Source organism: Pinus tabuliformis, chromosome 3_2 (assembly GCF_031772625.1).
Source record: "Pinus tabuliformis cultivar Carrire ecotype Pingquan chromosome 3_2, CPIR1, whole genome shotgun sequence".
NCBI classification, from domain to species: Eukaryota; Viridiplantae; Streptophyta; class Pinopsida; order Pinales; family Pinaceae; genus Pinus; species Pinus tabuliformis.
In genome coordinates, this window is record NC_142302.1 from 1,078,007,477 (window position 1) to 1,078,021,332 (window position 13,856).

Genomic DNA, 13,856 nt, shown 5'->3' on the forward strand with positions numbered 1-13,856 from the left:
TGGAAAAGCTTGCTAACATATACAAATTTTCTATAGGTTAGACTAAGTTTTCTCCTTCTTGTTCTTTCTGTTCGGAATTCCCAGTTACAGTTTACCAAAAGATTATTCTTACAGTTAATCGGAAGGAATTACGTCATAAAGGTCATTCTTTTCTCTGTTACAGTTTACCAAAAAGATTATTCTTACAGTTAATCGGAGCTATGTAATAGAGGGAAATACTCTTCGTGCATTGCTTGTATAATTACTATCTTTTATGCATTACTGTAACATTTACTGTTTTCTCCTTTAATTGCAAATTCAACTCTGTTTTTTGTTCTAATATTCTTTCAAGAAATATTTAATTTATTCTATCACTTTAAACGAGTAATTTCTATAATCCAATATCATTTCTTAAATGAAATCTAGTTACTTATAACCTTAATACTTGTAACCATATAACTCCAATTCTATTTGGAAAGTCTCTCCTCCCATCAGCGAGCTTGGCGATCACGTCCAAACTCTCCCCAGGCACTTTAATTTCTTCACAGTTAGATTAGATTCAGCTACAGTCAAGTATCTTGGGCCTAAGGACTTATTGCACTTTCTTTCTTCACAGTTAGATTAGATCCAACTATAGTCGGGTACTGGACTATTGCACTTTCTTTTCTTCACAGTTAGATTAGATGCAGCTACAGTCGGGTACCTTGGGCCTCTCCAGCTACAGTCGGGTACCTTGGGCCTCAGAACTCATTGTCCAACCTCAAGTCATGTACTTTTCAGACTGTCTTGTCCTCTCCAGCCACAGTCGGGTAACTTAGGCCTCAGGACTCATTGTCCAGCCTCAAGTCCTGTACTTTTCAGACTGTCTTTTAGTAAGTTCCCGCTGGTTTATTCCACCCAGCTCTAGGATCTCTCACTGGACTTTTTCTCCATCTATATCTCCCTTTCTAGGGCAGATAGGTAACTATTTCTTTTAACTATGGCAAACAATTTTTATTTTTATTAACATATCTGAACTCCTAATTACCCATTAATTAGGTAACCAAATGTATCTTGGCCTTCCAGGTTCAGTCATTATCGTAAAGTAAGAAATTAATGCAGTAAAATATAAAAATGGATAACTGTTTCTTTTAACTATTGCAAACAATTTTTATTTTTATTAACATACATGAACTCCTAATTACCCATTAATTAGGTAACCAAATGTATCTTGGCCTTCCAGCGTCGGTCATTATTTGTAAAGTAAGAAATTAAAGTAGTAAGACATAAAAATGAAACATAGTAACTATAGTAATTTCTTTATGTAGCCCGGGGTGTTACAGGAACACTTTACATTTAATGATTATACCACTCAAACTTGAATACTAAAAAATTAATACTTGCATTTAAGACAATTTTAATAGAATAAAAATAAAATCTAATATTTAACTTATGCATTTCACATAATTATAATTAAAAAAATTTCTATTATCTAATTTATGCTTATAACATTATCATTAAACTAAAATACATATTTTATTTATCTGTTAATTATATAATATTTGAACTTAATTTAGTGTATTTGCTTAATGGAACTTTGGATTACATAGAAGGTTAAACAATTGTCCATTATAATTTTGTTGGCATTAGTATTGTTGTAGTTTGTTTGATTTTAATAGTAATTATAGATATAGTTTTGTTGGCATTGGCATTGTTGTAGTTTATTTGATTTTAATAGTAATTATAGAAAAAGTTAAGAGCTTTCTCAATTTTATGATTTTAAGTTTTTTAAATTTTCTTGCAAAATATTATGATTATTTTGTTTTTCAGTTTTGCCTATTGTTCTTTTAGTTTTGGTTTTTGGTTTCTGCATGTAGGTTTCCATTTTTAGTTTTGGTTTGTGGTTTATGCATGTAGGCATCCATTTTGCCAAATCTTCACAATTTTCATAGTTTTTTACTTTAATTTAGCTATATTTAAACGAAATAGAAGATACTCACTACTATGTAACTTGTTATTATATCTCTGAAGTAATTGAAAATTATCTGGCCTCAAAAAACTAAAATGAGAAATATTAAAAAGCACATAATACATTTAAGAGGTTTGTAGTAAATAACATAAAATTAAAACTATGCTCGGAGGATAGTAGGTTATACAACTTGAGTGGGCCTAATGGTTAAGAGCATGTGTTTCCTCCTAAGAGGTTACAGGTTCAAAACTAGAGGGGGGTAGAGTATGTATGCCTTCGTAGACTTAGAGTATGTATGTATGCCATATATTGGATATTTAATGTCTTTAGAACAGCACGCCACTTAGCTCAATACAAATATTATTTAATGCCGAATTTGCCCGCTCGCATGTTATCGCGTTAAGTAGCGTGCTGCTCTGAGAACATTAAATACCCAATATATAGCTGGTTAGCCCTTTCCGCACAGGAGCACATGGATTGATCAGTACGATGTGTACTTTTCAGATCGTCTCAAGATTGTCGACTCTCAATCTAAGATTTCGCTTTAACCACGTCGTTTCCTAGGTTTTCTCAGTACCCACTGTGTTGTCCTAAATTTTCTTGGCACGCATCGAAAGAATATTTATCGGTACAAATTGAAGGGTTACAGCTATTAGCTGTCGTGGTATTTGAGATATGTCGTGTGAAAAAAGCCAATATGGTAGCTTAGGTACTCTGTTGAAGTATCAAATACAGATTAAATTGCAGGTTGTTCTGTTGGAGATACAGATTAAATTGCAGGTTGTGTTAGTAATAGTGGGTGTATCACAGAGAAGTTTCAATGTTAGACGGGGAGCTACCTGCACACAGTGGTCGTAAATGGCTTAACAGAAAGCCCCGCCCTATGCGATCAGGCAGCAGCAGCAATTGGAGACCAAAGAGCAATAGCAACACGCTCTGTAACTCATGGTGTGGGGGCAATTCTGCATTTTCAAGTGAGCAGCATCGCATATCCAGGTTTAAATTTCGGCCATCTTCATCAGAAATTGAGAGATGGTTGGAAAATCAGGTTACAATTCCTACAACGCATCTCATTTCTTATCTCAGCTCACCTGAAGGCCTTCACATGCTGACGCAGATAGTAGACAACCGTTCTCTGTCGTCTGAAATTGTCATCAAATTAACCAAACTTGTAACGCAGAACGGTATAAGATCCAGCGCAGAAAAGCATGATACCAATAAAATATACGGAGTATTTCTGGGATCGGCTTTTCTCACGCAAATTCAAGCTTATATTGGAGATATCATCGAGCCAAGGGCCCAGGATTTGTGGCCTTTTATTCATCTTTTGGATGAGATGCAGAAGCGAACAGCTGATGGATGGAGGTTCCTTCCGGTCGAGACTCTCAGAGAAGCCATTAATGGGATTGCAGAGGATGCTGAAAAGATTGAACTGTATCAACATTTCTCTAACCTCGTAGAATATCGAAATGGACTTAAAAGGCTTCAGCAACTGTCCACGTCCGAAGGTTGTTCCCAGGTAAAGACCTATCCAAAAAATCCATATCACCGTTGTTTATATATGTCAGTTTTCACATTAATGTTTCTTATTTACAGATTAACTGGGTGCTATGATCCATATTATATGTCTTTCGTTCCTTTTAGCCCTGGCTCAACAACATTTATTTAGTTTCTCCCCCATAATGTAATTCGCAGTTTCTCCCATAATCGAATTCGCTTAGATTTCAATTTCATTTAACTATTTTTTTTTTTTTTTCTAAGAACATTTATTTACATTATATTAGTGAAAAATACAGATGCTACATTTTGAAATCATGGGGATTGTGCCTCTAGCCCACCAGAAATCTCTACCCGTGAGCGGGGAAACCAGAGGAAAAGTCACAATAAATTCTCTGCCCTTGGAAGGGAAACCAGAAATGGAAGTTGTGCTAGTCATGCTACTCAAATTGAAGTGAGGTTGACAAAAAAAAAATCAAAATTCAGAAGTATGATCCTAGTGATTCTGAGCCAAGTGCCGACAAACCGAACCAACGGGCTAAAATTGACCGGCCTGTGATAATCCATGCACCCCAAGCAATTAACGCCGTCCTGTGGTGGGGTCGCACTGGAGCTGCCTTGCACCTGTGTGCTGCCCGCTTTGTCTGACACTTGTTCGAGAATGTAACAGTGGATGAGGGGAGGAAGGGGGGCCTCCGGTGCGGGCGGAGGCCGAGCACGAATAGCGTCGCTGAAAATGGGGGAGGGATGACAAGCAGGGGCTAGGATGACTGGGGAGAGGATGAGCCCACAGGGGGAGAGTTCAAAGGCGAGGTAGCAAGGGAGGAGGGGAAGGCATATTAGGAGGGGAGTCAATGTTTAAGTATCTGGTAAGTTTTTGAGGGAGGAGGAGGCATGGCTGTGATAAGTTAAGAGAGGGAGGAAGAGGCATGGCTGATAAGTCAAGAGCTCTGGAATCCATCTAATTGCTTTCAATTTCTCTCTTTCCCTTTTTTTTCATTTAATTGTGTTGAAAATATAATTTCAACTGCGATACAGTTGAGCCATGCAGCAGCATGAGGTCTCTAACCGTGCAATTCACCGAGAATCAGGAGGCAAAAACACTCCAAGATCAAATTGCAGCTGCAGCGATATGAATATCGCCGACGAGCGATCGCCGATATCGCATCGGCAAAGTCGAAGTGAAGGAATTATAAAGGAGCTTTTGTGTTTCCGACGAGCGATCGCCGATATCGCTATCGGCAATATCATAAGGTCGGGGTCTTTGACATGAGTAAAGTTGCGATGCGATGAAGCGCGGACCCGATGGCTTCCCAAAACCAAATTGTATAATGTTTGTCTTTTCCGTTGACCGCCGTGGAGGAAACGCTGAGGTCTTTAATGCATTTACGAAGGTTGGTGGAGGCCCGTCTTAAATGATCATGGGCACATACGTAATTTTTGGTGGAGTCCCATTAATATGGGCATGGGCGCATAGTTTTAATTTCTTTTATATATTTGTTTACATACGGCATGTGAAGTTTATGTATATGTGTTAGTTGTAGGATTTAATATGTATGCTTTCATATTAAGTTTTTGATATGTGTATGAGTCACGAAAAATGTGCTCATTTATTACTGTGTTGACCATTGTTTCTTGTATGGCACACGGGAGGTGAATGTTATGTGTTCGCAGCAGCGAAAAGAAGAACCAGAGGATGTAAGCACAGCAGTGCAAAAATATATTTTGTAATATTTTGTGGGGCATTGAAAAACAGAGGTGAAAGAAAACCATGTGTGGTTTTTGCACAGCAGTGCATAAAGATAATGGTGGAGCGAGTTTTTGTAACTCTGTAAGTTTTGTTTTTACAGCAGCATGTAAAAGTGTTTTACACCAGTAAATGTGAATGGAGGTTTTACAGCAGTAAATGTTATTGGGAATTTTCCAGCAGTGTAAATTCTCATATGAAGACAGAGTGAATTTTTTAATGAATAGAAATCTCTTATGGTGAAATACTCTGTCTCTGAGTGAAATTTTTTAAGTCTTCCTGCATAAAAGATCCTGGAGCAAAGTAAAAACAGAGCATTGCCTCTGTGTGTTTGAATATTTGGTTTTTTTGGTATTTTCCCCATTTAGAAAAATACCCAACAAATTGCTTTCAATTTCTCTCTTTCCCGTTTCTTAACTGGCCAGCCAAGAAGTTGTGAAGAGCCCAGAACGTAAGCCGACCACGACTCGTCTCAACTTCCTCTGAATCACACACCCAACGCCTTATATGGGGGGAGGAATACCATAATCAAAGAGAGTCTCCATAGTGTTGTCGTCGAGGGTGTCTCTTCCCCTCCCCTGCTGGGACGCTGGGAGGGCGCGGAAAGGAGGTTGGCCAGCGTGAGAGACCATGCTCTCAGAAGAACGACTAGGGAATAAAATGCAGGGAACTCATGTTGCTGAGAGTTGTACACTCAGGAATGATAGGGGAGGCAGGGGGATGTGCATGCGAGGATAGACCTCAGTGACTGGAATTTATTGCACACATTGTAGTTGTTTGTAGGAGGATTGTTACCGGGTAGGGAGAGCTGTTTGATGGCAACAAATAACCAGCTTGGCCATGGGACATAAATGCAGGGCAACATGGGACATAAATGTATGGGACTAAATGCATGGAAGTATATGTGAGGATAGATCTTAGTGACTCTGGACATAAATGTATGGGACTAAATGCATGGAAGTATATGTGAGGATAGATCTTAGTGACTCTAGAATTTATTGCACATTGAAGTTGTTTGTAGGAGGGTTGTTACTGGGTAAGGAGAGCTGTTTGATGGCAACAAATAGCCAGTCTGCTCATGGGACATAAATGCAGGGGACGTGTATGTGACGAAAGATCTTAGTGGAATTTATTAGATATTGAAGTTGTTTGTAGGACGATTGTTAATGGGAAAGAGTGCTGTTTGATGGCAACAAATAACCAGCTTGCCCAAGGGACATAAATGCATGGGACATGTATGTGAGGACAGTCAGCGACTGGGACATAAATGCATGGGACGTGTATGTGACCAAAGATCTTAGTGGAATTTATTAGATATTGAAGTTGTTTGTAGGACGATTGTTAATGGGGAAAGAGTGTTGTTTGACGGCAACAAATAACCAGCTTGCCCAAGGGACATAAATGCATGGGACATGTATGTGAGGACAGTCGCTGACTGTGGAATTTATTGCACATTGAAGTTGTTTGTAGGAGGATGGTTACCGGGGAAGGAGGTAGAGGAATGTGCATGCGAGGATAGACCTCAGTGACTGGAATTTATTGCACATTGAAGTTGTTTGCAGGAGGATTGTTACCGGATAGGGAGAGCTGTTTGATGGCAACAAATAACCAGCCTGTGTATGGGACATAAATGCATGTTACTTGTATGTGATGATAGATCTTAGCGACCATGGAATTTATTGCACATTGAAGTTGTTTGTAGGAGGATTGTTACCGGGTAAAGAGAGCTGTTTGATGGCAATAAATAACCACCTTGCCCATGGGACATAAATGCATAGGACGTGTATGTGAGACAAATCTCAGTGACTGGTATTTATTGCACATTGAAGTTGTTTGTAGGAGGATTGTTACCCGGTAGGGAGTGCGGGCAACAAATAACCAGCCTGCCCATGGGACATAAATGCATGGGGTTGTATCTGCCTGTCATTGGATCACTGATCTGCCAAAATCCAATAGTGGACGTATACAACCCCGTGCATTTATGGCCCATTGACAGGGTGGTTATTTTCAGCCTTGGTTTGGCCAAGAACATAGCCTTGTCCATACAAGATCCAGAGCTCATTTAAAGTAACCTAAACATACTATAAAGCAATTACTATGATATAGAGATAGCTAACTATTTAAATTTAATAGGTATGAGTAAAAGATGGAAAAACTCAAAAACACTTATATTATAATACATTTCACATTATTTAAAATAAAAAAGCAAAGCATCTATATTATAATACATTTTTTTATTGTTTACTCTAAATTTTTTATAACATATTAAAAATAAAAATTTATAACATATTAAAAATAAAAAATTATAAATTTATCTTAAATAATTATTATTATTAATTCAAAAATAATAAAATATGTAACATAATTTTTGTATTTAAAAATTTAACCTATTTTATTATAAAAATGTTCTATCATGTAAAATAATCCAGATTCCTTTTATTTATTTAACATTTTCAAATAAATTTACTCTAACCAAATTTATATATATATATATATAATCCTTATACATTTATGAGCGGAATGAACATTCTGACTTTTTGGGTACACAAAGATAAGTATTATCCTTTCTTTTATTTATCTAAAATTCTTCATTTTAAATTACTATATACATGAATATTGTGATCTTTTTAGAAAATATATATACTCTAAAATAATTATTTTTAAAATATTATGTGGTTTAAATTTTTAGTTAAATAATATTTAAATTTAATTATATAATTTTTTTGTAAAGTTATATGTTTTATTATTAAAATAATATTTTTTTAATATATAAATAAATTTAATATTTTAAAAATATTTTTTTTATTTAAATTATATAATTTTAATAATTATTATTCACAGTTTTATTATATTTTTTAAAATATATTTTAAATTTCAACAAAAATAATATTTCAAAATTATTTATAAACTATTTAGTGAAAAGATATATTGTTAAACCCTCCAAAAAATCAAATCACCAAATTCCCAGTAAAAAGGTTTTATTTTAAAATTACTAATTTTGAAATTCAAGCTACTGGGATCCATAACTTGTTTATTCATGAAAATTTTCGGAAAAAATCATATTGAAAATATTTGTTCCACGCGTTTCGAACTAGCCAATGCATTTCATCTTTAGAAAAACTTAGACCAAATATTTTCAATATAATTTTTCCCAAAAATTTCCAATGTAATTTTTTCCAAAAATTTTCAAATTACTAATTTGTTCAGAATTATTACTCACCCTTGGATGCAAATATTTAAAACCGGATCCAAATATTTAAAACCAATCCAAACTGCTATCACTGATAGATAAACTAAGACGCGGGGGAGAAGTGTTACCGTTTTAGTTAATTCTCTTCACATGTAAAATCTTAATTCATTCTGTGTTTTTTATTCAATTTTGTTTATTTTTTAAATATTTATTTCTTTAAAAATTGATTTAGTATTATTATGAGTGATCATTATATCAACAAAATTAATGTGTTTCTACGTTTTGATATTAGTAATATTTAGTTTAATGCAGCAAAAAATATTATTAATGTATTTATTATTAAAGGGCATGTTTAATTGGTTTTTTTTTAATAATTGAATATCTTTTAGAGTAATAATAGTCTAGTTCTAAGCTTAAAAGTAACAGTTTTACAAAATTTTAGCTGAAATTTTCTCTAACTCTAGTGTTGTGATAATGTTTTTTTTCCTTAAACAACTTTTTATGGCACATGCCATGGGAGGGAGTGATACTCCCTCCTACAAATTGTAGCAAATGGTAGAACTTCTGAGAAATATAAGGCTACAAATTCAAATTCCTTTGGGCTGATTCTGCATATAAATCAGCAAGACTTGCAACAAGAAGTTAGACAAGCTAGGATATAGAGACCAAGTAGTTGCTTACCAAAAGTAGTCGTAGACCCTAAATTTGAATTCTAGTCTAATTGAATTGGGGAATATATACAGTACATGTGTAACCATGCTCTCATAGGGAATTTTTTGGAGATATGGCCCTCTGGAAAATCCCTAATCTAATGGATCCAAAACAAATGGAAGCCAAAAGGTCACATCAAGCTGGAGCTCAATGACAAGGGTTTTTTCACCATAATTATTGCTAGCTTAGAAGATTAGGCAAAATGTTTGAGAATGGACAATACTTTTTTAATTTTACTGGTCTTTATCTCGGATTTCAGACAAATCATTTCGTCCTAGACAAGGAAGACTTCACGACAACTCTGGTGTGCATACAAATGTATTCACTCACAAGAGAGTTATGGGATGAGGAGACATTGGTTGGAATAGGCAATGTTGTTGGGAATTCCGTCAAAGCATCAATGACAATGAAGTAGGTGTGATATATTTCATATGCATGTACATGAATATTTTTGAGCCTCTTCTAGAATCACTTGACATCTATCTCTAGGACGAGCTATGGAAACAAATGCTCGAATGTGAGCAAATTCTCTTCAAGTGAAAAAGATGTCATGAGTATGGGCATTTATATTGTGATTTTTGATTAGTGAAACATAATAAAACCCCAAAAGCAACACTGGCTCAAACCAATGATGGGTTTACAGTGGTTGAGAGCCTTAAGTAACCACCCCCTCGGAACCCAACAGAGAAGAAGGAAACATTGACTAATTGCTTTGATCCTCTTGTGTCGTTGAATACCACTAACACTCCTACTTTGGACCAACCAACTAATGTTGAAATAAAAGAGCCTGTGAGACCTTCCTCAACTTCGATGGAACCCCAATGCTAACAACTCCTCCCGCTTAGTCGTTGGTAAATCCTTCAAATTTTGACCAATTGCGCCTTGACTCCACCTCCCCACCACTTTATCCCCCCCCCCTTGTGCTCCATACAATGCCTGAGCGGGCTAAAGCTTTGCTAGGCCAAGTGGAGGACATGGATTTGGACCTAGATGCGCTCAACGTCTTGGAAATAATGAAAGCTTGGAAATGTAAGGATCCATTTACTCTCTGAGAGTATTAATTGTTTCTTCTAGGACAAGCATATATGAATTATAAACATATAGCAGCCAATTGAACTCAGGATCTCGACCCTTTGGGGTCCAAGCACAATCATTGAAAGAGTTAGGAAATCTGCATAGGAAGGAGAAAAGATGGGGATGTCAAAGAAATTTACAAATTTTGGATCAATTGGGTGGTAATTTGGAAAACTCTAGAAATGTTGGGGTTATCACGTAGGTGTTATGTGGCACTAACAAATCTCAACCATGAAGATTATATCTGTTGAAATATGGCAACAAGAATATTCCAATTTAATTTGTCCTTGAATTAAATTGTGAATTAAAATCGAATTTAGTCTTAACAACTACTTGGAAATAATTAATTAATTAATTTTAAATTAATTAGTTCGAGAAATTCAAGTTAGAAGTCTTTCTGAAGTCATGCAAGAGTTATCCCTTAAATTAAGGAGATAAGATTTAATTATATTTGAGTTGTAATTAGACTGAGTTAAGTCCAGTTAAATTAGTTCCAAATTGTTTGAGAAACTAATAGAGAGTTAACAGTGAGTTGATGCATGCATGCACTCAACTAGTGTTACTCCAGTTAACTGAAGATTCCCTCATCAAAAACTCATGCATATCTATTATGAGAAAGACCCAGTTGAGATTAAAGTCAAGGACAATGTACTATCAGTTGCATGTGTTTTCTTATAAAGAAAACTCATGCATGCAGTCAAGGAATCATCCTTGAAGATTGCGTAGTTTTGGAGGCCTGATCATCCACTGGGTAGGAGGCTTTCCACTTGGTGAGGTGAAGATCATCCACTAGGAACAACGCAAGGAAATAGGAGCTTGGAGGGCAAAGAGGAAGGTTGGAGAGAAGCCAAGATTGCCTGTGAGCATCTGTGAGGATTGTACTGAGAGCTGGCTAGCTGTGAGAGCTAAAGCTTCGTATAATTCATATGCATTTCCACCTTGTATGATAATACAGATAGTGGGGTTTTTAGCTTAGGCTTTCCCCAAAGTATTTTCATGTGTATTGTGCGATTGATTCTTCTTCTTTTGGTTATATTGTTCAGCTCGATCTTTAAGCGTCCGCAAATTGATAGTAGAAGTAGGTTATAGTATTCTGCTTTAATTTATATTGCATTGTCGGGTTAACCTACAATTATAATTTCTACATGGTATCAGAGCTAGATTTGTAGAAATTTCCTACATGGTATCAGAGTTGTGAACAATATACTGAGAAGAGAATTCGAAGTTTGAAGTTCGGGGTTGCAGGTGCAAATTGAATTCATATCATACTTCAAGGTTGGCCAATGGCGTTCTATGGCTTGAGACTTGAGTATGCCTTGGAAGGTAGCTCGAATTACATAGCATGGAAAGATAGAATGGAGGTTGTATTAGAAGACAATGGCTTGAAGGAATTCATTGATCAAGAAATCCCAAAGCTAGCTTCAACTAATGCACAAGAGTTGGCTGAGTAGAAGAAGTGTGTGGCGAAGGCGAGACGGATCATCTTTGAGGGAGTTCGAGACCATATTGTCTCAAGTCTCCATGGGAAGGATACTCCATTTTCAATGTGGAAGACATTGAAGGACCTCTACTAGAACAATAGCGACCAAAGGAAATTGGCGCTCAAGGATAAGCTTCGAAGAATCAAGATGGAGAAGGGCGATACTATATCCACATATTCGAACAAGCTCACCACCTACAGAAATGAGCTTGGCAGTGTGTGAATAACAACTGTCGATGATGATATGGTGAGCCTTACTCTCCTTGGCCTTCCAAAGAGTTGGAATAGCTACTAGGACTCTGTGAATAGAAGGGAGAAACTATCAGATTGGGAACGAATGTGGTTGGATCTTATGCAGGAGGAGATCAGGTGGAGCACACAAGATGGTTCTTTATCCAAGGATGATTATGAAGAAAATTTGGCCTTAGCAAGTAAGGCAAGGAAAGGGAAGGGGAAGGCTTCCCATTCCAAATCGAATTCTTCTCATGGAGGGAAGAAGGGTCACATGTTTAAAGTGAGATGATTTAATTGTCATGAGATGGGACATTATGCGACTAATTGCCCACCGAAGAAGTCCAATAAGGGATCCTCGGAAGAATCGGAAGGTGAGGCATTAACCTCTCAGTTCGAAATGGACTTTACCCTCATCGCATGCATGGTATCATTGATGATGGGTTGTGTCTGGTATCTTGACAGTGGAGCCTCATTCCACATGACTGGTGATAAAAAATTATTTAGCGCCTTGGAGGAGAAAGACCTCAAGATGCGCATAGAGGTGGGTGACGATGGAAGGTATAGTGTTTTAGGAGTGGGCACAATTGCTTTTCAGAGGGAGAATGGAGCTCCTCTCACCTTGACAGATGTGATGTATGTGCCTGGACTGAAGAAGAACTTGGTATCGGTTGCGATGTTGGAGGACAAAGGCTATGATGTTGTCTTCAATAAAGGAAAGGCATTCCTAAGATACATAGCCACGCGTCAAACCAAGAGGATAGGGATTTGGGTGAAGAATATTTATAAACTAGAGGTAGATGATTGTGCAACATTGAGTATGAAAGCATAATTGGTGCAAAGCCAAGACATTGGTGAGTTGTGGCACAGGAGGTAAGGCCATTTGCATCATGGGGCTTTGAAGATAATGCAACAGATATCTATAGGACTTCCAAAAGGTAAACTTGAGCAAGTTGACACATGCAAAGGTTGTACCTTGGGAAAGTACACCAACTCTTCCTTTCATGATCGAGACAGTTGAGCAGAGGCTATCTTAGAGCGAGTTCATACTGATTTGTGTGAACCATTCTTGACGACATCCACAACGAAGCAAAGGTATTATGTGATTTTCATTAATGACTATTCTCGTAAATGCTAGATTTATTTCATGCAGAAGAAGGACCAACCCTTCACAAAGTTTTTTGAGTTCAAAGCTTTAGTCGAGAAAGAGTTAGGGAAGAAGATCAAGGCCTTGAGAAGCGACAATGGTGGAGAATATGTCTCTCAAGAGTTTAAGGACTTCTTTGCAGCGGAAGGAATTAAACAAGAGTTGACGGCACCTCATAACCCACAATAGAATTGGGTGGCCGAGAGGAAGAACAAAACTATTGTAGGGGCAGCAAGAGCAATGTTGCATGACCAAGGCCTACCACTTCACTTGTGGGCTGAGGCATGCAACACAACACTCTATTTGCAGAATAGAAGCCCGCATCGCATACTTGGGATGAAAACACCAGAGGAAGCTTTCTCTGGTAAGAGACCAAATGTGGGTCACTTCAGGTTCTTTGGCTCATCGGTATATTTCCATCTGACAAAGGATGCACGGAAGAAGCTTAAGCCGGCAACAGAGTTGGGGATACTTGTGGGGTACACTGATACACCTCACAACTATCAGGTGTACTTGCCTACCAGTCGAAGGGCAATGGTTCGCAGAGATCTCAAGTTTGATGAGCAGAAGGCCATGCGAGTTTCCCTTGAGAGGGAGCTCCAACCATAGGGTGTGGAGGAATAGTTGGTTCCTACGGAGCAGGAGCCTCAGATTGATGCGGAGCAGCTGCATGCAGAGGTTCCAGGAGTGGAGACATCCACTCAAGCAGAGTCTTCTAAAGATGGACGAAAGCGCACAAGAGAAACTGATAGGTTGTTGGAGGATGCGAGAGAGAATGTGGGAGCACCATCTTCTCAGTGCGGATAGAGGAGGTCACCTGAGAGGTACACTGGATACATGGCCCTTGCTGGG

At 37.4% G+C, this 13,856-nt stretch overlaps 1 pseudogene; it reads left to right on the forward strand.

The window, feature by feature from the left end:
- Window positions 1–2,662: 2,662 nt before the first annotated feature.
- The window catches only part of LOC149184420 (uncharacterized), a 105,963-nt pseudogene continuing 94,769 nt past the window's right edge, over window positions 2,663–13,856 (forward strand).